This window comes from Anomaloglossus baeobatrachus, chromosome 8 (assembly GCF_048569485.1).
Source record: "Anomaloglossus baeobatrachus isolate aAnoBae1 chromosome 8, aAnoBae1.hap1, whole genome shotgun sequence".
NCBI classification, from domain to species: Eukaryota; Metazoa; Chordata; class Amphibia; order Anura; family Aromobatidae; genus Anomaloglossus; species Anomaloglossus baeobatrachus.
The window spans coordinates 73,652,186-73,675,976 of NC_134360.1; the positions used below are offsets into that span (position 1 = coordinate 73,652,186).

The 23,791-nt window shown below is 43.1% G+C and overlaps 1 protein-coding gene across 2 annotated transcripts in view; it reads left to right on the plus strand.

The window, feature by feature from the left end:
- The window catches only part of LOC142249854 (centromere protein P-like), a 389,082-nt gene that overhangs the window by 66,429 nt on the left and 298,862 nt on the right, over positions 1-23,791 (plus strand). The gene's annotated exons all lie outside the window — the stretch shown is intronic.

The following is a 23,791-nucleotide window of genomic DNA, read 5'->3' on the forward strand; positions in this document are numbered from 1 at the left end:
AGGACAGAGGAAGAATAATACATTGGTTTGTGGAGTAAAAACAAATTTTCTCAGCTTTTATTTTTTGTGTGTTAAGAAATAAATAAAAAAAGACATAAAACAATAAATGAGAGACTTTATATTAGATTACAATTTTGTACAAACTTATTTTCTTGAACGTTCTCTTCACAGCAAATTCTGCATTAATTCTGGCATATTCCCCTGAAAATAAGCTCTAGCGGGAATTTTTAGAGGTAAGGTTTAAATATAAGCCCTACCCCAAATATAAGCCCTAGTTGCAGTTTAATAATGAGGTGTCCATATAGATTAAAAAAATGAAAGAATACTGCAAGATTTCATTCGAGAAAGCAGACATCTCTATAAGAAAAAAAGACAGACCCCCACAATCATACTCACCAGACCAGGACACTATGGAATGCAAAAACCTGTGATGGAACGTGCGCGCGCACACATCCGCTGATACTGTACTGCTCCAGTGACCTGGGATGCTGTGGAATCTGAGGACCTGCGGTGGAGCGCACACAAACACACACACACATACAGTGATAGTGTACTGCTCCTGTGTCCTGGGACGCTTTGGAATGCAAGGACCTGTGCTGGAACGTGCGCGCACACACATCCAGTGATACTGTACTGCTCCAGTGACCTAGGACACTGTAGAATGCGAGGACCTGCAGTGAAACGCGTGCACACAGACACACATCCGGTGATCGTGTACTGTTCCGGTGACTTGGGATGCTGTGGAATGCATTAATGACTTGCAGTGGAACGCATCAATGCGTTCCATCACAGGTCCGGACATTCACAGCATTCCAGGTCCCCGTCTGCTGGAAGCAGGGCAGTATCACCGGATGTGTGCGTGTATGATGTGTGTGAGTGCTGGCCAGCCAGAAGCACGGGAGGACAACTGTGTAAAAGACAAGGACTTATAGTGAGCACCCAGTGAGGACCTGGGAGCAATGCAGATGTCTGGGAAGTATGATTGCTCTGAGGGTCTTACCCGCACAACCAGTATTTACCCCAAAATAAGCCCTACCCCGAAAATAAGCCCTAGCGCATTTTTCTGGGCAAAAAAAATATAAGACAGTGTCTTATTTCAGGGAAACGCTAGGTTTGTTTTTCCTGAACGTTCCACTTTAACATTTGAGATTGCATTTTCCATTCTGATTCTTCCAGGAACCAAAGTCCTTTGTGCGTCTTTCCATGATTGTACTTTTTCAAATGAAGAGTTCATGATACATACCAAAACGAATGCACTCCACAATAATTCACTATTTAAAGATCCAAAAATATTTCAACAAATTCAAATCTGGAAACTTTCTCGACTAATTCTGAAAGATTTAGGTTCTTCTAATATTTTGTTCTGTTTCTCATTCAAATATTCTTTATTTCCTTTTTTTATATAATATATATATATATATATATATATATATATATATATATATATATATATATATATATATATAATATATATATATATAATGTAAAACCATTAATACAGACAAGGAATTTCTCAAAGGTACAATCCAGCATAAATAATCTCTGATCATAAGGCATTAAAAAGGTTGTCTGGCCTTCTGATGAAAGTCTGCAATAACTATGTGAATCCTTACAGTGCGCACACCGCACACTGTAAGGATTTTCTGATGTCACTGGTGACAGCAGGAGGTCAAGTGACAGCGAGTGCCATTTTAAATACTTCCAGCCACATTCCAACTAAACATGCTCAGTCTCGCTCAATTCACTTGTATTTTGCGAAGCCGAGGACATCTAGTCTGCATGTAACTTCATGTGTGCAAATCGTAAACTTGCGGTCTTTCACTGGTGACATTTGAGAATCCTGACACCATTCAGGGTGCGCACTGTAAGGTTTCAAAAGTCTGCAGTCACACAGTGACTTTTCATCAAAAGTCTAGACAACCCCAAAAAAAAAAAACAACTGGGAAGCTATATGTAAAGAGATATTCCAGTCCTAGTATATTAGATGAAACATGGTCCATCGATATATTTGTATCCATGTAACAATTGGAGAAAAAAAATGAGGTCTGGCTCATTGTCTTCTGGGTGCATTTACAAATGAAGACCATTCAAGATGTTGCCTAGATATAGAGGTCACAGTTGGAAGTTGGAGAAAAGAATTATTGTGGTACAAGAGACTAATAAAGACATAGAGGAGGATATAGGGGATATAGCATGTCTCACTAAATACTGGAGATGTCAAGAGGTGCAAAGATTGGAGGTTACTAGTAAAAGGAGCCAACATTAAAATAATCAATAGTTTACAAGATTATAATAGGTGTGGGATGACTGTAAGCCAACCAGCTAAGGGAAGTATGATACTTATTTGTTTCCTACTTCTGTACATTTTGGTACATTTATGATCGGTTGTGGCTCATAATTTTTGGAGAACATCGTATTGCACTTGTCATCTAATATTATCATGCATTGGGAAATCTCAGACTGGGTGGTTTAATTGCTAAATTTGTTTAACAATTCCGTGTCCCTGTATGCTAGCTAAATTACTTTCAATTAAAATCCAATAAGGAGCAGATGCAGTGGGGCGAGGGTAGGCAGAAAAGGTAGGACAATTTTGAAACTTAAAGACCTTGGCTCTAGTTCTGCATAATATAGGGCAGTGATAGCGAACTTTTCCATCATGGCCCCATCCTGGTGTAATATATCACCATCATGGCTCAATCCTGGTATATATATCCCCATCCTGTTATATATGTCCCTATCATGACCCCATCATGGTATGCATGTCCCAATCATAACCCCATCCTGGTATAGATGGGCCCATCATAGCTCAATCCAGGTATAGATGGCACCATCCTGATATAGCTATGCCCATCATAGCCTCATCCTGGTATAGATGTCCCCATCCTGGTATAGATGTCCCCATCCTGGCCCCATCCTGGTATAGATGTCCCCATCATGGCCCCATCCTGGTATAGATGTCCCAATCATGGCCCCATTATGGTATAGATGTCCCCATCATAGCCTCATCCTGGTATAGATGTCCCCATCATGGCCACATCCTGGTATAGATGTCCCCATCATGGCCACATCCTGGTATAGATGTCCCCATCATAGCCTCATCCTGGTATAGATGTCTCCATTATAGCCCCATCCTGGTATATATGTCTCCATTATAGCCCCATCCTGGTATGTCCTCTATCGCACTGTACACAGTATATATATATATATATATATATATATAATATAAAAAAATCCTATTTGCCTTCCTACTCCCACTGCTTGCTGCTGGTCTCATCAGGCGCCTCTGTGAGTTCCCACACGGCCACAAAACATCATGACATTATGTGATGGTGCTGGGCTTAATGACGCTCCCAGCCTAGGAGAGTGAGTGTCGGAGTGAGGAGTAATGTCTCCTCTGCTCTGACACAATCTTGAACTGCTAGCCCGATCGCTCTAGCAGTTGAAAGCGGCAGTACACTTTGGATGAGCGACAGCACACATGACAATAGAGTGGGCTCTTCGTGTCCTCTGACTCATGTGCCATAGGTTCGCCATCATTGATATAGGGCAGCATGCTTTAATTGAATTTCCTCCCTTCATGTTAAAGAAGTTGTTTCTTGTTCATTAATGGGTAAAATTGCAAAGTGTTTTTTAAAAAAAGAAACAATTACTTATTAAAATTTTTCTTGTTATCAAGAATGGAACAACCTTTAATTCTATGATTTACTGTCCATTGCGTAGGTCCCTAGCCGCCTCAAGGGTCTGGTTTCTTAGGCAAGTTGCTCACGCATGAAAGCAGTTTGCTATACAGCTTGCAAGCACATCGGTGCAGCTGGCTGGATCTGGCCTTCTGCCATGTCCCTGCAATTCTCTACCGTAGAGGCAAAGCTTCCTCTGCCAGTGGCATGGGAGAGCGCCCAGTTCAGACCAGCAGCATGACCATGCCGCTAGTCTGAACTGACAATCTTCAGGAGCACACCACACTCTGCCAAGCAGGAAGCTCAGTGGCAAAAGAGCGTCGTGCTCCTGAAGATAGAAAATGGCACTCTGTGCTAAAGTATACTTTAGCACAACATAGGCATATTGTGTTTAATTTTATTTTATTTTTTTTTAAAGACGATGAGACTCAAGATGGAGTCACATACCAGAAAATATATATGTAGACTAGCTAATATTTTCATCTTTTATTGCGTCTTCGCTAGAGATGAGTGAACCCGAGGTTCGGTGTTCGTACCAAACATACTTTACAAAAAAAAAGTATTATTAAACATCAATAAGAGACTATTTATTATAGTTATTTTAAGGGTATTGTTATTGTTGTGCATTAATGTAATGATGGAGCTTCCTACCACATATATATGTTGTGTCTCCATCCTTCCACATGTAGGTACACGGATATGATGCGTTTGAAAACTGAAGTTTCACCTCATGTGTCAATGTTGGTACAAAGCGAAAAGTCCTGAAGGGGCTCAATTAGTAACAGCATCTCAAGATGTAATGTCATATAGTTCAATATGCCAACCCTCGCTAATAATGGGGTCCAAATGTCGAGTTTTTTCCCCGTGAACCATAGAATGATGAGAGTACAACACTAGTTTTCCCGTTGCAGTGGATGATGGAGCTTCTGTTCAGGGTAAAGCTGAGGGATGTTTGTCACTTCATTCTTTGGGTTATTATAGGACCCTGAGGGGCTAATCTTCCTCAAATCCTAATGGTATGACATATCCTAGTGATGCTAAAGCAATATGCCTTAATATCAGAAAATGGAAGTACCCCTTTTCAAGGGGTTCTTTTGGTTTTAAAGAGGTTGTCTTTGACATTTGATGACTTATCCTTAGGATAGGTCATCAGTGTCTGATTGATGGGAGAGCGATGCCTAGCACCTTCACTGTTTCCGATGCAGCCGCTGGCCGGAACTATTCCGTTGCGGAGCAGCACAGCTCTGTCAACTGGATAGTTTCAATAGCTGGGTACTACACATAATCCCCCTATCGATTTTAGAAGTAGAGTGAGTATTGTCACACTCCTGGGACCCGGCGCTGCCCGTCACTCACCTATCCGGTCCCCGGGCGCCCTGGCCACGGCTGCAGCCCCCGCTCTCCCTCCTGTGCGTCCTCCGTGCTCCCCGCCTGTCGACTCCGGCGTCCCGTTGCGGTCCGGGACTCAGTTTCTACTTCCCCTGCATCTCCTCCACTCTCTCCCCTGTGTCCCGTGTTGATCACCGGCGCTCAGGCCTCACGCATGCGCACTAGGGCGCGGGTGCGCTCACTCACCTCTTTATAAAGGGCCATCCATCCTGCCCATGGCTACCCTTGGACTAGTCGCTATATCCCGTACGGACATCTGAAGGATGTGAAACCCGAACTTGCTTGTGTCCCGGCTGCTGTGCATCTAGGCCCTCTGGGGAGGCCGCCAGACAGTCCCTGTATAGGTAATCGCTCCTGGTTGTCTCTCTGGGGGAGTCCGGTGCACGGTCCCGTGGATCCACCTCTGGACTGAACGTTACAAGTATTTCTAGCCGCAGTCTCGGCAACAATTGATTGGCAAGGGTGCCAGGTGTCGCACTCCAACCGATCAGACATTGATGACTTTTTTCAAAGGATAGCCCATCAATGTTAAAGTCCCAGACAACCTCTTTAATGTTGTGTGTATTGCAGGAACTGGTCACTATAGTAGTGAACTGCTTACTACTTTCTAAAGCTGTTCAACCCCAAATGGATGTAGTCATTTTAGCCATTGCAGACAGTGATTTTTTTCTTGATGTCCTTGTGGACCACGTTTCTCCACAGATGACAACTGATAGCTGGATGTTCCAGTTGGGGGCACGTTGCGATCAACTTATTGCCAAGAGACACCCATATGAAGTAGGGATTGTGGGAACAGCGCCTTTTTATCCCCTCTACGTATCTTATTTTTGTTGTGCCAATGCAGGGCGTCTGGTATACAGGTTGTGTCTATTTCAGATAGAAGAAAAGTACAGATTTTAACTTCTTTCTCTGTCTATGAATCCTCTTCTTTCCTTGGTTCCAGTTCGTTTTGAAGGATATGTCTGACTTTATTTGGCACCAAGAAAAAAACCAGAAAACTTTAACAGATGGTCTTTTGTTTTAGTAGTGTGGAATACTTAGCAGGGATAACGTTGTAGTTAAGTAATGTGTTTCTGGCACCTAGAACTGGAAAATTTCGTGCAATAATGAATCTTGCCAATACTTACAGTATATAGTGTATTTGTGTGACTGCTTAACTATTTTGCTCACTTTTGTGTGCCATTTAAGGCCCATGCATTATTTTGTACTTGTTTTGTACAATTAATGAGCAGTTTAATTCTAAAAGGAGGAATACTGTGCCACAACAATAATTAGAGGAGATGGTCCTTGTCCACCTGTATATTATAGGTGACACCCTGTCGGTAACGTCTGTGATCTGTACTAGCACCGTTCATGGCCGTTTAGCCCATTGCCAATGCCAATGGCGATTGCATCATCTACATGGTTGTGAGAATGAAGGGGCTCCCTCTTTCACTCCATCTGGCCCCCATGATTAAATCATCGGGAGCCAATGGTTGCTGTTAGAGATGAGTGAACTTGAGGTTTGGGTTTGGAAACTGGCTTCCCAAAAAAAAACAAGGTTCGAGATTCAAGCGAGTGATGAGGACGAACCACTCAAGTGACCAGCGCTGTGCTTGGGTATGAGTGATGCTCAGCCCCGTGCGGGCCGCGTGCAGTGTTTGATCGGCTCACATATGGGGTAAAATCTGCAGGATCAGATTTAGTGTACACACACAAACCCCCCCTCCCCCAGAAATATATATATTTTTTATAAACCCCACCCACAAGCCCCCGAAAGTTATCTGCTTATGGCTGGCTGCATGTGGGCTGAGGCCCAAACTGTCCAATTAATGGCTTCCATTGGGGTTCAGGTCAAGTTCGAGTCCCAAACCGAACTTTATCTAAAGGCCGGCTGAACCCGCCGACCCAAACTTCCACAGATTCGCTCATCTCTAATGAACACTGCAAAAATGTAACTTTTTGTCTTGACACACATGCCTCCGGTCTGGGAATGACAGGACACGGCTGACATTTCGTACAGAGAAGGATGGCCTTTCACAGACCGGAGGCAGCAGAGGGGCTGGGGAATCACAGACAGGGAGGAGAAGACCCAGTGTATAGTCTAGCCCCTGTGCACCCAAATCTGATTAGCTGGAAACTTCATATTGTGATTAAAGAAGAACAAAGCAGATTTGTTTTCCCCCAAAGATATCAATGTAATCAGTATTACAGCCCCATTACAGCCACGTCTTTTATGTACATTACAAAAACTGTGGTGTCAGATTTTCTTTAATTGTACTTACCCCAAGTAAAGTAAATTAATCACTGTGATAACGCAATAAAACGTAAAATAAATAAATATACAGTTCTGAATTGCTGATTTTTGTTCAGTTTACAACCAAAAAAAAATCCGAAAAAAGTGAATAACAAATATTATGTAACCGAAAATGGTATCAATAAAAACTCCAACTCATTCTACACAAAAAACTAGCTTTTTTCTGCTGAAAAATAAAAAAATATTTAATCGTTTCGAAAAAAGGGTTTCTTTGTTTACAAAAGTAGCAAACCTTAACCCCTTAAGGACGAAGCCAGTTTTGTACTTAATGACCAGGCCATTTTTTGCAATTCTGACCAGTGTCACTTTATGAGGTCATAACTCTGGAACGCTTCAACGGATCCCGGTGATTCTGACATTGTTTTTTCGTGACATATTGTACTTCATGATAGTTATAAATTTAGAACGATATTTTTTGCTTTTATTTGTGAAAAAATCGGAAATTTGATGAAAATTTTGAAAATTTTGCAATTTTCAAACTTTTAATTTTTATGCCCTTAACCCAGAGAGTTATGTCACACAAAACAGTTAATAAATAACATTTCCCACATGTCTACTTTACATTAGCGCAATTTCTGAAACAAAATGTTTTGGGGTTAGGAAGTTAGAAGGGGTCAAAGTTCATCAGCAATTTCCCATTTTTTCAACAAAATTCACAAAACCATTTTTTTAGGGACCACATCACATTTGAAGTGACTTTGAGAGGCCTAAGTGACAGAAAATACCTAAAAGTGACACCATTCTCAAAACAGCACGCCTCAAAGTACTCAAAACCACATCCAAGAAGTTTATTAACTCTTCAGGTGCTTCACAGGAACTAAAGCAAAGTGGAATGAAAAAAAGCAAAAAATAAAATTTTACCTAAAATGTTGCTCTACCCCAAATTTATTCACTTTTAGAAGAAATAACACAACAAAATGAACCCCAAAACTTGTTACCCACTTTCTTATGAACGCGCCAATACCCCACATGTGGTCAGAAACCTTTGTTTGGACAAATGGGAGGGCTCGGAACAGAAGGAGCAATATTTGAATTTTGGAAAGCAAATTTGGCTGAAATAGATTGCGGGCACCATGTTGCATTTACATGTCCGCCAAGGTACCTAAACAGCAGAAACCCCTTACAAGTGACACCATTTTGGAAACTAGACCCCTTAAGGCTTCTATCTAGGGGTATAGTGAGCATTTTGGATACACAGGTACTTCACAGATTTTGATAACGTTACGTTGTCACATTGAAAATTTTCATTTTTTTCTCAAAAATGTTGCTTTAGCATCAATTTTTTCACTTTTTCAAGAGGTAATTCCAAAAATGTGACCCCAATGTTTGTTACCCACTTTTTTATGAGCGCGGTGATACCTCACTTGTGGTCTGAAACCTTTGTTTGGAGAAATGGGAGGGCTTGGAACGGAAGGAGCAATATTTGAATTTTGGAAAGGAAATTTGGCTGAAAAAGATTGCGGGCACCATGTCGCATTTGGAGGACCCCTAAGGTACGTAAACAGCAAAAAAACACCACAAGTGACCCCATATTGGAAACTAGGCCCCTCAAGGAATTTATCTTGATGTTTGGTGAGTACCCTGAACCCCCAGGTGCTTTACAGAAGTTTATAACGTTGAGCCATGAAAATAAAAAAATAAAATTTTACCACAAAATTGTTACTTCAACCAGGTAGCTTTTTTTTTCACAAGGGTAACAGGAAAAAAATCACCATGAAATTTATTGCGCAATTTCTCCTGAGTTTGTTGATATCTTGTATGTGGTGGAAATCAACTGTTTGGGCACACTACAGGGCTCAGAAGAGAAGGAGTGCAATTTGACTGCAAAATTGGCTGGAATCAATAGCGGACGCCATGTTGCATTAGGAGAACCCCTGAGGTGCCTAAGCAGTGGAGGTCCCCCACAAGTGACCCCATTCTGGAAATAAGACCCCTCAAGGCTTTAATCTAGGTGTATATTGAGCATTTTGAATACACGAATACTTCACAGAATTTGATAAGCTTAGGTTGCCATATTGAAATTTTCATTTTTTTCACAAAAATGTTGATTTAGCGACACATTTTTCACTTTTTCAAGAGGCAACAACAAAACGTGTACCCCACAGGTTGTTATCTAATTTCTTGTGAGCGCAGGGATACCACACATGTGGCCAAAAACCTTTGTTTGGATAAATGGGAGGGCTTGGAATGGAAGGAGCACCATTTGAATTTTGGAAAAGTTGAAGTAAATTGCGCGCACCATGTCACATTAGCAGGGCCCCTTGGGCACCTATACATCAGAAACCCCCCACAAGTGACCTCATTTTGGAAACTGGACCCCTCAAGGATTTTATTCAGGAGTATAGTAAACATTTTGAATCCACAGGTACTTCACAAAACTGTTGCTGTAGCAAAAAATTTCTCACTGTTAAGGGGGCTTTACACGCTGCGACATCGCTAATGCGGAGTCGTTAGGGTCACGGAATTGGTGACGCACATCCGGCCGCATTAGCGATGTTGCTGCGTGTGACACCGATGAGCGATTTTGCATCGTTGCAAAAACGTGCAAAATCGCTCATCGGTGACATGGGGGTCCATTCTCGATTATCGTTACTGCAGCAGTAACGATGTAGTTCGTCGCTCCTGCGGCAGCACACATCGCTATGTGTGACGCCGCAGGAACGAGGAAGCTCCCCTTACCTGCCTCCCGGCCGCTATGAGGAAGGAAGGAGGTGGGCGGGATGTTCTGGCCACTCATCTCCGCCCCTCCGCTTCTATTGGGCGGCCGCTCAGTGACGTCACTGTGACGCCACACGGACCGCCCTCTTAGAAAGGAGGCGGTTTGCCGGTCACAGCGACGTCGCCGGGCAGGTAAGTATGTGTGACGCATGTGCGCGATGTTGTGCGGCATGGGCAGCGATTGCCCGTGTCGCACAACAGATGGGGGCGGGTACCCACGCTAGCGATATCGGGACCGATATCGCAGCGTGTAAAGTAGCCTTTAGGCTATGTGGCCATGATCCAGCGACACGGCGTCTAGTACCCAGTGTCAGCCTCCTGCAGAAATGTGAGTGTTGTCCACGGGAGAACGCAGCTGCCCATGCCCACGATTTGGGTTCAGGCTGCTGTGGACTTTAGTTCTATTCTACCTGCAAAGAACACTCATCTCCGCAGCATAAATTGACATCCTGAGGCTCGGGAAGCTGCGCCACAGGTCGATTTATGCTGCGGAGAAAAGAAACACAGTGGGCACGGGATTTCTAAAAATCCTGCCACTGGGCTTCTACTGCACAACGCAGCGTTATGGACGCAGGGAAAACACTCTGCGCCCAAAATGTTGCAAACCCTGATTGTGGGCACACAGCGTAAAATGCTACAATGGATGAATGGATAGATGTCAAACATATATAACGTCCCACCCCCCTGCATATTCTAAGCTGGCGCCCTTTAGTGCCTTTCATGTGACACTAAAGGATGCCTAGCCTTGTATTTAGCCCAAAAAAAAAAAAAAGAATTAAAATAAATGACGTGGGGTCCCCCCTATTTTTGATAGCCAGCTAGGGTAAAGCAGACAGCTGTAGCCTGCAAACCACAGCTGACAGCTTCATCTTGTCTGGTGATCAATTTGGAGGGCTCCCCAAGCTGTTTTTTTTTTTTTAATTATTTATAAATAAATAATTAAAAAAAAAAAACAAACGTGGGGTCCCCCCAAATTAGATCACCAGCCAAGGTGAAGCTGACAGCTGGGGTCTGGTATTCTCAGGATGGGAAGAGCCACGGTTATTGGACTCTTCCCAGCCTAAAAATAGCAGGCCGCAGCCGCCCCAGAAGTGGCGCATCCATTAGATGCGCCAATTCTGGCGCTTCGCCCCAGCTCATCCCGCGCCCTGGTGCGTTGGCTAACGGGGTAATGAATGGGGTTGATACCAGGTGTGTAATGTCACCTGGCATCAAGCCCAGCAATTAGTTATGTCACGGCGTCTATCAGATACCCGACATAACTAATTGACAGTAATAAAAAAAAAATTGACAACAAAAAAAAATTTATTTGAAAAAACACTCCCCAAAACATTCCCTGATTGACCAATTTATTGAAAAGAAAAAAAAAAATCCACAATAATCCATTTGGATGTCCCACGTCGCCTCTGGACCTTCTAGAATATGGGGGACACGTTCAGGGAACGTATCCCCCATTTTCTAGGAGGGCAGACCCTCCATTTGAGGAGAGTGGGTGCAAAGAATCTGCACCCACCCTCCCCGGGTCACAGCTGCAGACTCTGTGCAGCAGCAGCCAGCGTCCTGAACACAGGAAGCTGTCATCTGCTCGGCACATGTGACCGGAGTCTGCTGAGAAGGAGCCGGAGGAGGGGGCCGCGGGGGATCAGCACTCCGGTATGTATGACACCGGGGGACACCGGGGGACACCAGGGGGAGGGTAGGGGGGGACCCGGCAGGGCCTGGGGAGCAGGTTTCTGTCGCATGTGTTATGGCACATACGACAGAAACCATAGGAACAGTGGAAATGCGGCCGGCGCGCTGCTGTGATCGCCGGTGCGCGCGGCCATCTTGGATTTTCGGGAGGGGGTTGGGGGTCGGGGGGGGCACTTTGGGGACACCGGGGGACCGGAGGGAACCGGGAAAAAGATTTATCTCCCATCTGGCATGTTTGAACATGCCAGATGGGAGATAAATCATTTTTTACCGGCGCGGTCATTTACTATAACTTGATGATCGGTATACGGTGTATACCGGTCATCAGGTGAGCGGGGACCGGAAAAACCGGCCCGAATCATGATCTCCAGGGTCTCAGCTACCCCCGGCAGCTGAGACCCCGGAAATTTTCTGACTCTGGGGGGCGCTAGACCCTTTTTTCCGACCGCCGTTAAAAAGCGGCGGATCGGAAAAAGTACCCTTATTTACCGCCGTTAAAAGGCGTATCGGCGGTCGTAAAGGGGTTAAAAAGCTATGTAAATCTGGTTTCGCTGTAATCATACTGACCTGAAGAATAAGGTGTTTTATTGCTTTTTACCATATTGTGATCATCGTAAAAAAATACAACACTTCAGGAATTGTTTTTGTATGTTCATTCAATCTCTGAAAAATTCATAATAAAAAAAAGTTATGCACCCCAAAATGGTACCAGCAAAAACTTCATCTCATCCTATAAAAAACACACTCAGATCTATCAATGGAAAAACTTGGAGTTTCTAGTAGTTCAAAGCCCCTCAAACTGATATGGCTCCCAAAAATCACTTCAGTAAAATTTGTACTTCCAGAGCCAAAGTGCTGCCCATTCTGAGGCCCACAGTGTGCCCAAACCGCAGTTAATGCGAACATGCATGATGGCATTGCTGCAGAGGGGAGAACCAACTTAAAGATGTTGTCCTAAACTTGACAACTGCTGACTAGAGATGAGAGGACCCGAACTGTACAGTTCAGTGTTCATACCGAATCCAGACTTTACAAAACAATCAACAAAATTTCAGTTCAGAGTTCAGGTTCTTTACGTATGCAAACATCTTAAGTGAACATCGGTGTACTCGGGTACGCTCGGTGCTCCACTCAGTGTGAGCCGTCTTCAGTGTTTAAATGGCTCTCACTGGGGGCAAAATCAGCGTTATCGGATGTAGTATGTCCCCCCCCCCCCAACACAAAATGAGCAAAAAGAAAAACCCCGGACTCCTTTCCTCGGATGTCTTCTCTTTATTGTTGACTGTATGTGGGCAGAGAGCCGGTTTTCCCAATCGGTGATTTCCAATGAGGTTCAGGTCATGTTTGGGTCCAAAACAGAACTTTATCTAAAAATCCATCTGAGCCTGCAGAACCCGAACTTCCATGGGTCCAACTTTCCAAAGGCTAAGTCATCACTACGAGATCGGCGGAGGTCTGACAAGCGCACTGAATAACTGGAAATTGCTCCGGCAGCAACTGAAACTGAGCAATATATGGGCCCATACATTCAGTTCATGGCTGCTGCCACGTACTGCAATATATATTCAAGTGAATGTGCTGCAGTACTTGGCAGAATCTATAAGGCAATATACTCCGCTACATCAGACACCCACTAATGTTTAATTGATTAGCTAGCAAACGAATAGGTCATTCATTGTTAAGTCCAGGACAACCCCTCTAACAATTTGCAGTGTACGTGTCTCCAGAATCAGAAGCCAAAAGCATTGTTTGGGAAAATACAACGTTCAGCAGGTTAATTTTAAGAAAATGATAAAAAAATACTAATTACACCTGTAGATGAACTCTCTTTGGAGTGTAATTTGCAAAATATTGTTACATTTTGGAGATTTCTGCTATTCTGGACCCTTCAAGGCTGCTTTACACGCAACGACATCGCTAACGAGATGTCGTTGGGGTCACGGAATTTGTGACACACATCCGGCCTCATTAGCAACGTCGTTGCGTGTAAAACGCATGAACGACCGTTAACGATCAAATTTACTTAACTTATCGTTGATCGTTGACGCATCGTTCCTTTCCCGATTATCATTGCTGTTGCAGGACGCAGGTTGTTCGTCGTTCCTGCGGCAGCACACATTGGTATGTGTGACACCGCAGGAACGAGGAACCTCTCCTTACCTGCGTCCCTCCAGCAATGAGGAAGGAAGGAGGTGGGCGGGATGTTCGTCCCGCTCATCTCTGCCCCTCCACTTTGATTGGGCGCCCGCTTAGTGACGTCGCTGTGACGCCGAACAAACCGCCCCCCTTAGAAAGGAGGCGGTTCGCCGGTCACAGCGACGTCACTAGGCAGGTAAGTAGTGTGACGGGTCCGCGCGATGTTGTGCGCCACTGGCAGCGATTTTGCCCGTGTCGCACAACCGATGGGAGCGGGTACGCACGCTAGCGATATCGGTAACTATATGGCAGCGTGTAAAGCGGCCCTAAGTCTTATGAAAAGGCTTGTTTAAAAAGCCACTTTTGACTTTTAGGATTGCTACTTCCAATAGGTGGCGCTAGGGTTTGTGTCCTTCCTTACTGGAGGGAGAATTTTAAGTTTATTTCTATCAACATTTCATTTCAGGACTCCATATTTTACCTCTGAACCCTGGCTACATCTGAATCAAGAGACCATGTGACCACTTTTTAGGCATGCTGAATATTGAGACACAGATGATGATTGCGTTTTTATTAGCAAATTAAACAGTTTCTTTCTAACCTTAACTGAACTATATTGCTCTGACTCCTAAACTTAAGGCTATACAACTTAAAGAGCAAAAATGAACAACTTCCACTGCTCATTTCGACCACCTTGATCACATTGTAATGCACTATGAATGGTGACAATTACAGATGATTGAACTTTTTGAAATTCGCAAAGTGAAGCAAATTTATCCCTAAAACTTGTTTTGCAGCCAGTGGAACAGTGTGTAGAACATTTTGCCATCTGCCATTACTGTATCCAATGTGTTTTATTGTAATGTAGCCGTAAGGGAATTAGAGAGTAGGTACCATTTCACACATTGATGAAAAGTCACTGAGCAAGCTAAGTACACCTCTCACATTTTTGTAAATATTGTATTATACTTTTCATGGATAATACTGAAGATCTGACCCTGTGATACAATGTACAGTGTCAGTGTACAGCTTGTGTAACAGTGTAAATTTTGTGTCTCCTTTAAATAATTCGACACACAGCCATTAATCTTTAAACCGTTGGCAACAAAAGTGAGTACACCTCTAAATGAAAATGGACAAATTGTGTCCAAAGTTTTAAATATTTTGTGGGGCCACCATTATTTTCAAGCACTGCCTTGACTCTCCTGGGCATGGAGATCACTAGAGCTTCACAGGAGTCGCTGGATCCTCTTCCATCCTCCATGGCAATATCACAGTGCTAGGAGTTATTGGAGACCTTGCGCTCCTCCACCTTCCAATTGAAGAGGCCCCACAGAGGCTCAATAGGGTTTAGGTCGGGAGATATGCTTCACCAGCCCAGCAACCTTACCCTCAGTTTCTTCAGCAAGGCAGTGGTTGTCTCGGAGGTGTGTTTGGGGTCGTTATCATATTGGAATACTGCCCTGCGGCCCAGTTTTTGAAGGGAGTGGATCGTTCTCTGCTTCAGTATGTCACAGTATATGTTGGCATGCATGGTTCCCTCAATGAACGGTAGCTCCCCACAGCCGGCAGCTCTCATGCAACCCAAACCATGACACTCTGCTATTGTGGCCAGTGCAGTTTATTAAGGTGACTGACTTATTTTAATAGCAAAACTCCCCCTCCTTCACTGTCTATGTATCAGCCAGTACAGAGAAAAAGGTCCGATACAAGAAACACTTTCCTGTGTTGAGCAGATACCGTAAGCGGAGACCGTAGGAAGTGGACCACTGCATATGCCTGGAGATCAAGGGCAGCATTGTTAGTTGAAGTATATAGCCACATTTTGCTAAAAGAATTTTAGTGGGACAACCCATTTTTACAGCTTTTTTGCTCAAAAAATATTGAATCACAACTTAAAAAAATAGATATCCCAACCTCCATTGTGAACCTACTGCTTTTATTACCCTTATACACAGCGATGCACAGGCATCTGGGGAGAGACACTTTCCTGACAATACCAAAGGTTATCATTTTTGCATGTTTATAAGAAAAAGAGACATTTTTGATCATTTTGTTAAAGCTAAAGAATATACCTTCCAAGTCTGCCCATGTCATGTCTAAATGTCTTGTGCTTAGTCTAAAACTGGCCATACAACGTATATGTATATTGGTCGACCTTCTAATATTTAAGGGGGGCTCTCAACTCTACCCCAGATGGCAATATTTAGGTGAGATAATAATTGGGTGGTTGGATTTCAATTATCAAGTCCTCACATTTTCAGGTAGATAAGCTGCTGCCAGAGGTGTCTAGCAGAGGCTCGCTCTCCATGCACTAATTATATGTGTGTTAGGGGGAGGCCAGAGATTCAGCTGATGGCTATCTCTCCTAAATGTGCAGTGTTGCTCACCATTATTGGTACTCCTTCATTTTTTTTTTCATATATTGTTCAATTACTCAATTATATACTCAGGACTTTTTAATTAGTGGTCCAAAGTAATACAACAATAAAACATTGTCAACTTACTTTTGCCAATTTTAAAGAAGAAACCAAATAAACAGCATGTGCAGCAATAAAGGCCCCTAATTAATACTTGGTTGCACACCCTTTTGGCATTGATGACAGCCTCCAAATGTTTCTTGTAGCCATCTATAAGCTTCTTGCACTTCTCCGCTGGTATTGTTTCCCACTCTTCCTTTGCAGTTTTTTCCGGCTCTTGAATGTTTGCAGGCTTCTTTTTCCCAATGGCAGATTTCAGCTCACCCCAATGATTTTCAATGGGATTGAGGTCACGGACTCATTGCTGTCCATTTTAAAATAGTTCATTTTTTCTTTTCCCACCATTCCGGTGTACTTTTTATGTTTTGTGTCATCTTGCTGGAGGACCCATGATCTGCAACTCAAACCAAGTTTTCTTACAGTGGGTAGGATATTTTGCTCTAAAATCTCTTGATAATCTTCTGATTTCATGATTCCTGTGATACAGACAAGTCTTCCAGTACCAGATGCATCAAAACAACCCCACAGCATTATGGATTCTCCATCATGCTTAACTGTTGGTAGGGTGTTCTTCTCCTTATAAGCTTCATTAAGCCATCTGTAAACATACGCTTTGCATTGCCAAAAAGGTCTATTTTTGTTTCATCTGTCCACAGAACATTTTCCGAGAAAGATTGTGGATTGTCAAGATACTCTTTGGCAAAGATCAGTTGTTCCTTTTTATGTATTTTCTTCAGCAATGGTTTCTTGCTTGGTCTTTGCCCATAAAGCTCTGTTGGTTTAGTGCGCAGTGTATTGTACTTGTTGAAACCATGACCTAAGACTGTTCCAGGTTGGCCTACAGGTCTTTGCATGTTTGACATGGTGTATTTTACACCATTTTCACCAACCTTTGAAGACATCTCTTGTCAGTTTTCAGCATTCCCCCACGTCCAGATTGGTTCTTGACAGTTCTTGATGTTTCTTAACATTGTGCACTGTTGAAACTGGGGATACCCTTGTTTTTGGAGATGGCCTTATACCCTTTGGCAGTCTTGTGTTTGCTAACAATAGCAGTTTTGATGTCCTCAGGCAGCTCCTTTGTCTTCACCATTGTGATAAAGGAACAGGGCCTACCATGTGGCTTTTTAAGACTCTGAAGTCAGCATTCATTGGCTAATTAATGTCCCATGAGCACCGATAATTTATCACAGGTGATTCTCATTTGTGATTTACCAAAAGAAAGTCGAAATGTGTTTCCATACTTATTTAATATAAAGGGTGCCAATACCAGCGTTACAGCAAACTTTAGGTTTTTCTGTTTTTCCCTCCCATTGTTTTTTGTTTAAAATTGTTCCTTTGTATTTAACACGAGTGACGAGTGCTCTATACAAAAAAGCTGTTTCACGTGATTCATGTTTTTTCAGGAGGTATTCCACATTATGTACTTAAACTTCATGGATGCCAATGATGATGAGCAGGGCTGTATATGAGCAGCCTTATGGCAGTATTGAGGGCCAAAAATTAATTTAACAAAAACAAATCTGAAACCTATTAGGACTTCACAAGATACTGCTCTATGAATAAGATGGAAACACATGTACAGTTAATTTCGTATCAGGTTCTGCATCTCTGTATTTTTATTAGTCCTTCTCTGCTTTCCGCTGTGTTTGAAGTATAAAACATCTGCTGTTCAGCTGTCTGGAGGTCCGTCGTTTTGGGAAATAACACTCTTGGGGATGACTTTTTATGAAGTCCTGATTTTGGCCACTGCTTGAGAAGAGAATATATAGGCGATAGCGATGATAGTGATGAGAATCATGTTGTGTACTGTTAATAGAATGATCATGTTTCCTTCCTTCTGAGGGCACGGAAGGGCAATGCAAAAAAAAATTTTGGCACGAATACGTAAATATATAAGGTAATAAATTTTTCACTGCCGTTTCAATAAACTTATCTCCATTGATAGCTAAATTAGCCATTTTTAACAGAATCAAGCTAAAACACAGCATGCAGCAGTTCTGTTTTTAAAGCAGTGGGGAACCTTTTTTTCTGCCGGGGGCCATTTGGAAATTTTTACCAACCTTTGGGGGCCGAAAAAAAAATTTCAACTTGAAAATTACCCTAATATATATTTTGGAGAACTAATTAATTAACTCACCTTACTGTGGTGGCTGAAGCGGCTTCTCTTTGGTGCGGCTGTGATGTTCAGTGATATTGATCATGTCTCTTCTCACAGCTGCTTTTCCAGGTATGTCTCAGTCTGGAGATTGGTAAACAATTTACATCATACATAGGAGATGCTGTACATACACACACACAGCTCTGACACACTGGCCGTATACCGCACACAGCTCTGACACACTGGCCGTATACCGCACACAGCTCTGACACACTGGCCATATATCGCACACAGCCCTGACACTCTGGCCGTATGTCGCACACAGCTCTGACACTCTGGCCATATATCGCACACAGCTCTGACACTCTGGCTGTATATCGCACACAGCTCTGACACTCTGGCTGTATATCGCACACAGCCCTGACACACTGGCCATATATCGCACACAGCCCTGACACACTGGCCATATATCGCACACAGCCCTGACACACTGGCCGTATATCGCACACAGCCCTGACACACTGGCCGTATATCGCACACAGCCCTGACACACTGGCCATATATCGCACACAGCTCTGACACTCTGGCCGTATATCGCACACAGCCCTGACACACTGGCCGTATATCGCACACAGCCCTGACACACTGGCCGTATATCGCACACAGCCCTGACACACTGGCCCTATATCGCACACAGCCCTGACACACTGGCCCTATATCGCACACAGCCCTGACACACTGGCCCTATATCGCACACAGCCCTGACACACTGGCCCTATATCGCACACAGCCCTGACACACTGGCCCTATATCGCACACAGCCCTGACACACTGGCCCTATATCGCACACAGCCCTGACACACTGGCCATATATCGCACACAGCCATGACACACTGGCCGTATACAGCACACAGTCCCGACACACTGGCAGTATACTCAACACAAAATTGACACACTGGCCGTATACCACTTACAGCCCTGATACACTGGCCGTATACCGCACACAGTCCTGACACACTGGCCGTATACCGCACACAGCCCCAACACACTGGCTGTATACAGCACACAGCCCCAACACACTCTGCACACAAAATTGACACACTGGCAATACACTGCACACAAAATTGACACACTGGCCGTATAAAGCACACAGCCCCGACACACTGGCAGTATACTGCACACAACATTGACACATTGGCCATATTGTATACCGCACACGACACACCCTGGCCATATACAGTATACATGTATACTGTACACAGAACTCACACACGCCGTACACAGCACTCACAGACGCTGTATACAGCAATCACACCCTGTATACAGCCCTCGCACCCCATATACAGCACTCACACACTGGACATATACAGCACACATACACTGGACATTGAAGTCACTAATATATTAGATATATGGTGGTATATATTAGATATAAACATACTTAGCTCAGATATAAGTTCCTGCTGCTTAGTTGCGCCTGTAAGATCAGGTGCAGCACAAGTTCCTGACTGATGCTCCCTCCTCATGCAAGATGGATGCAGCAGCTGAGCTGAAGGGCTACAGCAGAAAGCAGTCGGGCACTGACTGGTTTGAGGAGGGCTTCACAGTGCCATGTGCTCAGTCTCTCACCTTCCCGTCCTGTGCACTCAGCCTCTGTGCTCGGATGCTCAGGTCTAGCACCGCAGAGGAGTCAGGAGACAGAATGAAGCCATTCCCTATCAGTATGTTCTCCCCGTGTGTGTGGGTTTTCTACATTTTTTTTGCAGCTGTTGTCCTTGGTGGGATTTGAACAAGGGACCCCACCGTGCTTCCTATCTTTTTCACAATATTTGTTTTGTCCACATGAATTCTGATTATCTTTTCCTAAAACTAAGCTCAAAATGCAAGAGTTAATGGAACCAAATCGTGAATGAAAAGCAGGGTATGGTATGGCAGATATGTTCCCTCAATAACTGATAGTCATCCCCAGTTCCTTCAGATAGATAGACAACAGTGTGTTTGTGTATAATACACATACTGTGTGTGTGCGTGTAATAAATATATATATATATATATATATATATATATATAAATATATATATATATAATATATATGTGTGTGTGTGTGTGTGTGTGTGTGTGTGTGTACACAGCTCTGGCAAAAAGTAAGAGACCACTTCCAAATGTTCAGTTTTCAGATTTCTCTCTTCATAGGTATATTTGTGAGTAAAATGTAAATTGTTCTTTTATTCTATAAACTACTGACAACGTGTCTCCGAGTTCCAAGCAATACATTTTGGATTTATTTTATTTACGGTATTTTCTGAAAATGAGACATGGTCAAAATAACAAACAAATGCATTGCTTTCAGACCTCAAATAATGCAAAGAAAACAAGTTGATAATCATTTAGTAACAACAATACTAATAATGTTTTACCTCAGGAAGAGTTCAGAAATCAATATTTTGAGGAATAACCATGATGTTTAATCACCGCTTTCATGTATCTTGGCTGCTTTCCACCAGTTTTTCACACTGCTGTTGGGTGACCTTATTCCATTCCTGAAGCAGAAATGTAAGTAGATCTTCTATGTTTGATGGCTTGTGACTATCCATCTTCCTCTTGATTACATTCCAGAAATTTTAAATGGGGTTCAGGTCTGGAGATTAGGTGGGCCATGACAGGGTTTTGATGTGGTGGTCTTTCATCCACACATCGATTCACCTAGCTGTGTGCCATGGCGCATTGTCCTGCTGGAAAAAACAGTCCTTAGAGTTTGGGAACATTGCCTGAGCAGAGGGAAGCAACTGTTTTTCCAGGATAACCTTGTATGTGGCTTGATTCACACATCCTTCACAAAGATGCTTGTTGACTTTTCTTTACCTAACTTTCAGCTTTGCCGAACACTTGGTTGTCTAATGGTTAGACGGAGACCTGGAGAGGCGAACAAGCCACAGTGTCTTGCACCCACTATGAAATTCGGTGGAGTAGCGATAATGATCTGGGGATGCTTCAGCAAGGCTGGAATTCGGCAGATTAAACTTTGTGAAGGACGCATGAATCAAGCCGCATACAAGATTATCCTGGAAAAACAGTTGCTTCCTTCTGCTCAGGCAATTATTCCCCAACTCTGAGGACTGTTTTTTCCAGCAGGACAATACGCCATGCCCCACAGCTAGGTCAGTCATTGTGTGGATGAAGGACCACCATATCAAAACCCTGTCATGGTCAGCCCAATCTCTAGACCTGAGCTCCATTGAAAACCTCTGGAATGTAATCAAGAGGAAGATGGATAGTCACAAGCCATCAAAGAAAGAAGAGTTGCTTACATTTTTGCACCAGGAGTGGCATAAGGTCACCCAAAAGCAGTGTGAAAGACTGGTGGAAAGCAGCCAAGATGCATGAAAGCTGTGATTAAAAATCATGGATATTCCGCAAAATATTGATTTCTGAACTCTTCCTGAGATAAAACATGATTAGTATTGTTGTTTCTAAATGATTATAAACGTGTTTTCTTTGCATTATTTGAGGTGTCTGAAGCAATGCATTGTTTTGTTATTTTAACCATTTCTCATTTTCAGAAAATGAATACAAACTTTTTTGCTTGGAAATTCGGAGACGTTGGCAGTAGTTTATAGAATAAAAAAAGAATTTTTACATTTTACTCAAAAATATACATATAAAGAGAAAAATCAGACAACTGAAAATTTGGAAGTGGCTTCTTAAAAGTAATCATGTTATGTCTATTAGGCTATTAGTGAATATCGCTCCTGTCACATGGAGTTTCTGTCTCTTTTCCTTCATGAACGGTACTTACGTATATTATGTCTCCCTGTATGGCGGCCGCCATCTTTTTGGAGTCCCGCGCATGCGCGGTACCCGAAATATACTGAATCACTCCCTTTCCTCTTCCTGACTGAACGCTAGCATGCATGTGACTTCCGGGACGCCGGGCACATGCTTTAACGCGGCGTTTTCGAAATTGCTCAACAGCTGTCAAGGTAATTTCTGGGTTATTTAAACCCTAGCCCCTCTTGTGGGCACACTTCACCCCTGACGAAGCTGTCCCAGGTGACAGCGATACGCGTGGGGACGCCTTATCCCACCTAGCTACTATATGGACTTTTTTTCTGGTGATACAAATTTGGGCTGATATTCCTTAGGGACCTTTGTATTTATACCATGATTCATGCGCATATAGCCATTACCATCTTGGGCACATGTGGATGAATCTCATATTGTGCAACTTTTTTTGCCACTTATACTATATAATGTAATTGCTATATGAGATTGCAGTTATTACTTTATGTAATTGTGGTTTACTATAAACCAGCCTATAGATCTCATGTTGTAAGTTTATACCATCTTACAATAGTATTGTGGCTCATGTTCTTATCCTTCTATAATCATTATGTGCTTTAAGATGAATGTGGTCATGTTCATATTACACATATGCTGATTGTTTTATTTACACTGCCCTATTGTTGGTAATTGGTGTTTTCATTATCTTGCAACAGTATTGTGACCCATGTGAATGTGTTATTTTGTTAGGTTGACCTAACGGTCACAACTGTTGCCAGCGATGTCCGAATGCAGAGAGGGTACCGGTGACCCCCCTCTGCCCTCCCTTTAGCCTTTAATGAAAACAGGCAGACACCGTTATACACGTAAAGGCTAGGAGACGTGCGGCTCCGAATAGAAAGACTGTATTATTTTGTTTACATTTCAAAGTTATACAAAGTTGATTAGGGCGTAACTATGCAACATACATATTCATTAATCTACATTCATTAAGGCGTGGATTGCATATTCCCAGCAAGAGAAATTAACATAATGACTTATACTCCCATAACAAACTGTTGCGTTCTTATTCCCATAACAAGATGTTTTTCAGTCGTTTCTAAGTCAAAACAATCTGTGTCCTTGAGGTTGGTCTCACAGTTTATTACGCAAATAAGTCTGGTTCGGTCTTGCCAGGGAGAATAAATTTCTATTATTTTCTAAGTCAGTGAAAAAGGTTAACTCTTTCCTCACAATCCCCCCTATTGGCGTGATTGATGGACAGGGGGCCATCGAGAAGCTGGGGACTATAGAGAGAGCAGGCTAGCCTCCAGATACTTTCTGAGCCGCGGGTGTGCTCAGGGAGTGTCGTCTCACATCCGTCACCCAGGACTGCCTGCATGCCTCTCGATAGGAGTCTCATCATGATACGCCAAGGTGATTTCTAGAGGAAAGAGTAGAGAAGAGAAAAAAGGCATATTAGGGATTTCATACAGATGCTGAATAATCATTGTATCTACATTGCTTCAAGCAGCGGGAAAAC